Source organism: Rattus norvegicus, chromosome 2, assembly GCF_021556685.1.
Source record: "Rattus norvegicus strain SHRSP/BbbUtx chromosome 2, alternate assembly SHRSP_T2T, whole genome shotgun sequence".
Taxonomy (NCBI): Eukaryota; Metazoa; Chordata; class Mammalia; order Rodentia; family Muridae; genus Rattus; species Rattus norvegicus.
In genome coordinates, this window is record NC_141535.1 from 193,068,415 (window position 1) to 193,076,543 (window position 8,129).

General features: G+C 46.3%; 1 pseudogene; it reads left to right on the plus strand.

Annotated features, from left to right (window-relative positions):
• Positions 1 to 576: 576 nt before the first annotated feature.
• Positions 577 to 866, plus strand: Rbisl2 (ribosomal biogenesis factor like 2; annotated as a pseudogene).
• The last annotated feature ends 7,263 nt before the right edge of the window (positions 867 to 8,129 follow it).

The following is an 8,129-nucleotide window of genomic DNA, read 5'->3' on the forward strand; positions in this document are numbered from 1 at the left end:
GCAGCTCTGGAGATCAGTGGTATTGGTGTGACCGAGGTCGCTGGGGAAGTGTTAGAGAGTGAGAAGCTCTAAGTGGTCAGGAAAAGAGACAGCTTATTAAGAAAGTGAAAGAAAGCATTTCCAAGAATAGGAGTGGATTGGTGACCTGAGGGAAAAGCCCCAAAACTCAGGGCTAAGAGGTGAAATTCTCTTTATGGGACATTTACAGAGTACCTGCCTGCTCCACATTTGTACGTTGTGGGCTTTCCTTGAGCATGCTCTGTTCATTAAATGAATGCCGGATTAATAAAGGTTTCCAGTCTTTTTTAGCTTAACTGCTCTCATTAAGGGGTTTGTAATTATTCCTCCCACCTCCTTAGTATATCTTTAAGTCAAGGAGCCTTTGTGAGAGGGGATCTCTTAGACAGGAGATTGACAGGCCCAGCTGGATGAGGCCTTAAGGGAGGAGACAACAATCTGTTGTGTAATCTTCGGAGCAGAAAAGAACGTCGTGAGTGGAAGCAGAGTTAGAACTCAGATGTCCTGAGCTTGTGGATGACATCACTGTGACCCTGCACAGCCTCGTGAACTTTGACAATGGCCAAGAACAAACTAAAAGGGGAGAAGTCCAGGAATGTATTTCATATAGCCAGCCACAAAACTTTCAAGGCTAAAAACAAGGCAAAACCAGTTACTACTAATCTTAAGAAGATAAACATTATGAATCATGAAAAAGTCAACAGAATGAACAGGGCTTTTGTAAATATACAGAAAGAACTTGCAAACTTTTCAAAAAGCCTTTCTCTTAAGTCTGTGCAGAAAGAGCTGAAGCACCATGAAAATGAGCCAACGTTGATGAAGTGACATGACTAGTGGCTCCGTTGTAGTACAGTGACAGTGTATCGCATTTCTCCAAAGATCGATAAATTCAATATTTCATACAAAAAACCCTCAGATGTTGTTCCAGGAAGCAGGTGGGCCTCAATTGTCACCTTCTCAAGTGGTGTTTTAAATCTTAAGGAGGGAGCAAAACAGATGCTTCCCTTTCTAGTGTTGCCAGGGTAGCAGAGGCTGGGGCTCAAAGTCAACTGTGAGGTATATGTTTGTCCTCAATGGCCTCTGCGGAGTCTACTAATTCCTGTTGCTTCTTAACATTACCCTCTCAAGAGTGAGGTTGTAACATCATCTAAGAGTTGAATTAATATGCCTACCCCTGGCCGAGAACAAGTTCATAATTGCTTGTGGGTTTTTTGGGGGGATGGGATGGGAGAAGTCTCACCCTAAAATCGTCTGACAAGTTCTACCTCCTGTTCTCATTGTCTTCAACATCTAAAACTATGACTGGCAGATAGGCCCTCGACAAGAAAAAGGTTAATAAGGAAGCGAGAAACCACAGAGAGAAATACTATATGGTTTACATGCTACGCAGTTGTGTTAGCTATCGTTGGGAGCTGGTTGTGTCAGCCATAAAGCTACAGTTGTTCCGAGTTTTCCCTTTCTCTACCCTTTCGTTTACTCCGCTGTGCAAACAACAAAGTTGGGGGGTACCTCCCTTAGCTCACCCTTTGTCTTCTTCTCTTACTCTATTATTATTACAGCAAGTCCCAGACCAAATCCTGTCCCAGACCCCACCCCCACCCCATTATTTAAACCCTGCCACCAGGGTTTTGAAATTACTAATCTGATCATGTCAACCCCCTGCTTAAAATTCTTTGCTGGCTCCAGGACTCTGTCAGGATAAAGTTTACAGCATCGTTCAGTACACACCTCCCTTCCTGACCCTGTCTTCTGACCCCTTCCTGCCTCTTCTGCTAAGAGTCATTCTTATACCCTTAGTTCCAACCAGACACGGCCACTGGGGATTTGAGGAGGAATGAGCTATTTAAATGCCCATGCTTTTTGTATGCAGTCCCCGCCGCCTGCCTTGACCTTCTCTCTCTTTCTTCTCGAGACCCTACTAAACACATTCCTTTGCACATCTCATCTCCAGCACGACAGGCTCTAGAAGTTCCTCCTGACCCCTCAGTCTCAGGTAGACGATGCTTTCTGTCCGTGTCCCGTCACTGCCCTTGATAGTCTGGCAGTATTGATGACTTGCTCTTCTGCCTCCCTGACCAGTGGACACAAACCTGAAAGGAAAGGTGGTGCTATCACACTGCCCTTTGACCTCTATGCCTGGCATCAAAACGAGGGTCGGGAAATGCTTACTGGATAAGTGACAGTTGCGTGAGCAAGCCTGTTCCCATCTTGAAGCTGTCTGGTCTCAGAGGAGAAGCAGGCTGGAAGCCAGGCTGTGAGAGGCTCTAGGGCTGGACTTACCTGGGGTTAGCAAGTGACCACTGCAGATAGCATGGGAAGGGGCAGGCTGATGGACTGCCACAGTCCTGAGAGGGGAAGACCCTGAATTCTGCATGCCTGACCTGGAAAATATCTCTGACATTTCCTTGTGTCTGTCCCTGTTGTTGTCTCTCAGTAGTTCACGAAATCTAGTGGAAAAAAACCAAAACACCCAGACTGCCTTAGATGTTCTAAAACAATCCAGGAGACACGGTTTAGCTCTGTGACTGAGCCAGTATTGAAAGGTAGCACGTCCTCCTATTGAAGTGTATCCCTCCTCGAGATGACAGCAAGGATCTTTACCAAGGAGAGACAGCTTGCAGACCTCTGCCTTGGGTGGCTGTGGACCCCTCTGGTTCCCCTCTTCACACTCCCATTAATTGAGTTTGTGTTGTATAGAACAACAAGACTGCCTTCCATGCCTTCACCAACAGAAGGTAAAGCTTACGGCAGGCAGTCCTCTAACGATTCTTGAGCTCAAGTCTCAAAGCTTTTACACTCTCTGTTACAGAGAGTTCTCCGTCCCGCACAGGTGCTTGCTTCAGAACTGGTTGCAGGTGGAGGTTTTCTGTTGGCCGTTCAGACATAACGAGGCATTCTAATTGGTGGGCCAGGCTCGAGTGGACGAGGGGTGGCAGGTACAGAGTGAAGGGGGATGGGAAATCCCAGAAACCTCTTCTGCTCAGGCTCAGCACAAAGACACCACCACAGCGGGTCCATAAACACAGTGCTCATTTTTGAGGACTTCCTGCCTTCGAAATCAGCTGCTGTGTGGGAAAGGGACAAATATTTAAGCAACAGTTGGAGTGTTTGTAATTACAACTCCCACTGATGAATAGAAGATGCTAAAAAGACGGCAGAGGACCATTTGGCTCGGAGTGAAGTGCTACGACTGTGGTACTAGAAAGCAATCTGTTCAAGGAGGGGTCTGGGAGGGCACAGAAAACAAAAACAAAGCAAGCAAGCAAAGTGGGTAAGTGATGGAGAGAGGCAATAGCAGCAACCTTATAATTGCTGTGAAGACGTCAACATTGCTAAATCTTGAAATGTACGTAGGATGCTGAAGATGAAGGAGAGGGCTGTCAGGATAGGATGAGCAAAGCGAGGTTGTTATGAGAGGAACAAGTAGCAAAAAAAAAAACCACATACTGGAAACGTTAACAGACACTCACCTGCTGTTTGCTTTGGTGGGGATAGACTGCATCCATCTATATAGCTTCTTTCCTTCAAAAATGTCAGCCTCTCATAAATATTCATCTCCACATAGCTAGGAGAGAGTGATTTTAGGCTTATAAAATTTTACTGCTGGACCATTGAGGTCGCCTCTTCCAACTGCTACCACTTACAGAGGTGGATATAGAGGTCCCAGAGATGGGACTTGTGAATGTCACATTCCTAGAGCACAGCCTGACTCTCTTCCGGTCATCTTCCTACGACATTGGCATCAGGAAGATGCACTTTCACGTCAGACATGTTGGCTACTCTTACCTGATGAAGCCATGCTTTCTGTATCCACTGAAGGAATAAATTGCATTCAGTGGTAATAAAAGGTGGTCCTAAAGTCAGGAAGGCTCTTAATATATCTGCATTGTGCTTGTCAGAACTACACTCTGTTCATCTGAAACTGTACAGTGTATCAGGGCGGGGTGTGTGAGGGTCTGCATCTCTAGGTACCCTGGTAATGTCATGAGAGTGTCAGGGAGAGTGAGGACAGGTGCAGCATGGGAAGAAAGCCATTGGCAGAGAAGAAATCCCATTTACCGAGGCCAACATGTAACCCAGTGTGTGCAACAGACAAACACAAAAGCAAAAAACTGTGAACCACACCAATTATCTACAAGGGACGCGGTCATCCAGGCATGATACCACCATGGCTTACTCTTCTCCCTTCCTACTCTGGCCTACTTCTCTCTTTAAAAGTGCGCCCTCCTAATAAACCCCCTCTGCCCTATCCATACCCCCGTGTCCTTGTTAAGTTTCTTGTTCTGGGACACAAGGGCCTGGAAATCCCTTCAAGGTGCCCACTGGACTTCCACACCTGCCTACAACACTAGCAGTTCCTAGGCTTGAGATGGCCCCTGTGCCGAGGGGAACTGGCTCTTTTCAAGCCGAGGTAGAAAACCGATGACCCAGTCTCTGGAAAAGGAGAACAGTAGCAAGTAAAGTTAAGAAGGTTGGAAAGGATTTCTTAGGAAAACTGATAACTGATAACTTCAGCCCACAGGAGGGGATGCTCTGTGAGTCTGATGGTGGCTTTGGTCTTGTTGAGATCACTTGCATGGTTCTATAAACAGAGGGTCCAGAACAGAGAACCCAGGGGTGGGGGTGGGGGTGGGGGAGAAGCCCTTTTCTCTTCCTGGTGGGAGGGGCTTTCATCCCACAGGGGGAGAGGCGGGTGCCATTGCTCAGTGCAGGGGGAGGAGAGCAAAAAGGGTACAGTGGCCCTGGATACTCGGACTGTTGAGTCGGAGGTCACATATGCGGGGCTACTCAGAGTGAGCTGGCATCACTGAATACGATGCTTCACAGGCAGTCTGTCACCTAATCTTCACCATAGCACCTCCGGGTGCTATCTCCATCCGCGGTTGAAGAAAGGAAGGCTTAGGGAGGTTTGTCATCTGCCAAGATCTCAGGGCCTGGAGCTGGCTCCTGAAGGGAGGTTAATGCGCCAGCTCCTAGCTGCACTTCAGTGAGCAAGGATGCAGAAAGCTTACAAGTTTGAGCGAATCGTCACAAACTGCTGAGCACCGTATCTACTGGGCTCGGGTTTATCCCGCGGAGACAATGGTTACCTGTAGCTTTAGCATCGTTACCTTGGAAGCGCAAATCTAAGAAAAGATTGGAAGAATTGGGGAACTGTGAGAACGTTGGAGCGTGAAATCTTCTGGAGTAGGAGAGGCTGAAGATGGCTCATTGGTTAAGCGCTCTCCCTGTTCTTGTAGAGGACTTGGCCTCTGTTCCCAGCACCTACATCAGGTGGCTCACCACTGCTTGCAACCGTCTGTGACTCCGTTTCCAGCGATCTAGCGCCCCCTTATGTCCTCCACGGGCACCTGCACACACCTGTGGTACACAAAAGTCAAACAGGTGCGCGCACACACATACACACAGTAAACAAACGAGCAAACAAATCAACAAATGTGTTACTGGTGTAGGGAGAGAAACCTTCTATCTCTCCATGGTGACTGTGAGCCTGGAGCTATCACTGGGGAGTTGAGTGGCAAGACCTCCCAGAGGTGAAAGGTTGCTTCAGCTTGGGGTGACTCAATTCTTAACAGTACAAAGGGGAAGGCTGAGAGGCTCTCCAGGCTGAGCTCGGGTTGGGAGCCAAAGGCAACATGGGGGTGGACCAGCAGAGTCTGGGATTTGGTTTAGGGAGGGTCTAGTCACAAAATTATTTCATCGTTGCTTGCTTGAGTCTAATACTTCCCAGTTCCTTATGTCCACGGCTCAAGAGGTAATATTTGCCAGAAATGACATCACGGTGGGAAGAAATATGACCAGACAAACAGAACTTTAACAGTCAGAAGAATAACTAAAGGCTAATCTCAGTTAATCCATTTACTAAGCCAGGCGTGGCCCTTTGAGACAGTCATTGAACAGTCCCCAATTTGAAAAATCATAAGACACTTTGAAAGTCATTTTATGACTGCATGAAAGAAAGAGGCCATGGTTTCATAGCCTGAGTTTTCAGAATTTATAAGTTTTCACTTTAGAGAATTAAAATTGTATATACGTGGCAAAATGGTACTCCTTAAAATTTCAAGCAGAACCTTAAAAACGTCATGCCTGGTTGAATTTATTCGCTCTCTGGGGAGAAACTTTCTTCCACAGAGAAAGGTTTAATCCGTGAAACTGGCTGCTGCAGCTCCTGTTAGAAGATGCCATTTTCTACTTAATATGATGAAATGATTGAACACATTTTGTGGAATTTGGCAATTTCTCCTGTGGAAGTTGATATTTTTTTCTCTGTGGTTACTGAAAAAAAATGTATGTATATATAACAACATCCACAAAAACAAATGCATTATTTTCAATAATTGGTTAATTTGAGGAGGCTCAGCTGGCCTCCTTTCCTGGAAATTGCTGGAAAATTAGACTGGACCATCCAGAAAAGCTGGTGAGGTGAGAAGCCTTGTTATTTCTGAAGGCCTCTGGTATATTGTACTCAAGGTCGATAGCGAGGTAGGGGAAGTCTGTTAACGGTAACTGTCTGGAGAAGGACAGCGGCGTGTGCAGAGGCTGGCACAGAAATGAATCATAATAGGAACAAATGGGTGTTAATAAATGGTCTGGGACAGGTGATGTGCTATGAACGGGGCCATTAGACAACCTGGTCTAGATGTCAGAGTGATGACAACAGAAAATATTTCGAATCTTTCCCCATTGTCCCAAAGAAGGGAGGCTGGAGAGTTTGTTGTGGAAGAGAATCTGTGCTTTGCTCTCAGAACCAGGTCTCAGGTCTGAATACTCTGCAAAACAATAGTTTCTCCTTTGACCTGCTGGCAGCCAGGAGGACTACTTTTCCAGGAGGAAAAGTCTTCCTTTTTCCTGTGGTGATCCCATTGGTCATCCTCTTAGCAGCTTCAGTGAGGCCTCCTCTCTCTAAAGACCTAGAAGACCACTACATATACCCAAAAGATGCTGCAACATATAACAAGGACATGTGCTCCACTATGTTCATAGCAGCCTTATTTATAATAGCCAGAAGCTGGAAAGAACCCAGATGTCCCTCAACAGACGAATGGATACAAAAAATGTGGTATATTTATACAATGGAGTACTACTAGGCTATTAAAAACAATGACTTCATGAAATTCATAGGCAAATGGTTGGGACTAGAAAATATCATCCTGAGTGAGGTAACTCTCTCCCTCTCTCTCTCTCTCTCTCTCTCTCTCTCTCTCTCTCTCTCACACACACACACACACACACACACACAGACACACAGACACACACAAACCCACACATGGTATGCACTCACTGATAAGTGGATATTAGCCCGAAAGCTTGAACTACCCAAGATGCAATCCATAGACCACATAAAGCTCAAGAAGGATGACCAAACTACAGATGTCTCAGTCCTTCTTAAAAGGGGGAACAAAAACATTTATAGGAGGAGATACAGAGACAAAGTTTGGAGCAGAGACTGAAGGAACAGCCATTCAGAGACTGCCCCACTTGGGGATCCAGCCCACATACATTCAGTCACAAAACCCAGTCACTATTGGGGATGACAATAGGTGCATGCGGACAGGAGCCTGATATAGCTGTCTCCTGAGAGGCTCTGCCAGAGCCTGACAAATACAGAGGTGATGTTCGTAGCCAACCATTGAATTGAGAACGGGGTCCCCATTGGAGGAGTTAGAGAAAGGATTGAAGGAGCTGAAGGGGTTTGCAACCCCATAAGAACAACAATACCAACCAATCAGAGCTCCCAGGGACTAAACCAACATCCAAAGAGTACACATAGACAGACCCATGGCTCCAGCTGCATATGTAGCAGAGGATCAATGGGAAGAGAAGCCCTTGGTCCTGCCAAGGCTCGATCCCCCAGTGTAGGGGAATGTCAGGGTTGGGAAGCGGGAAGGGGTGGGTGGATGGGTTGGGGAACACCCTCATCGAAGAAGGGGGAGGGGGATGGGAAGAGGGGTCTATAGATGGGAAACCGGGAAAGGAGATAACATTTGAAATGTAAATAAATAAAAAAATCCAATAAAAAAGAAAATATTAATAAAAAAGAAGGATCACTATGAGATGGCTAATTTTCTATATCAGTGTTGTAGGGTTCCCTGATGGCGGGGAAAGCATCA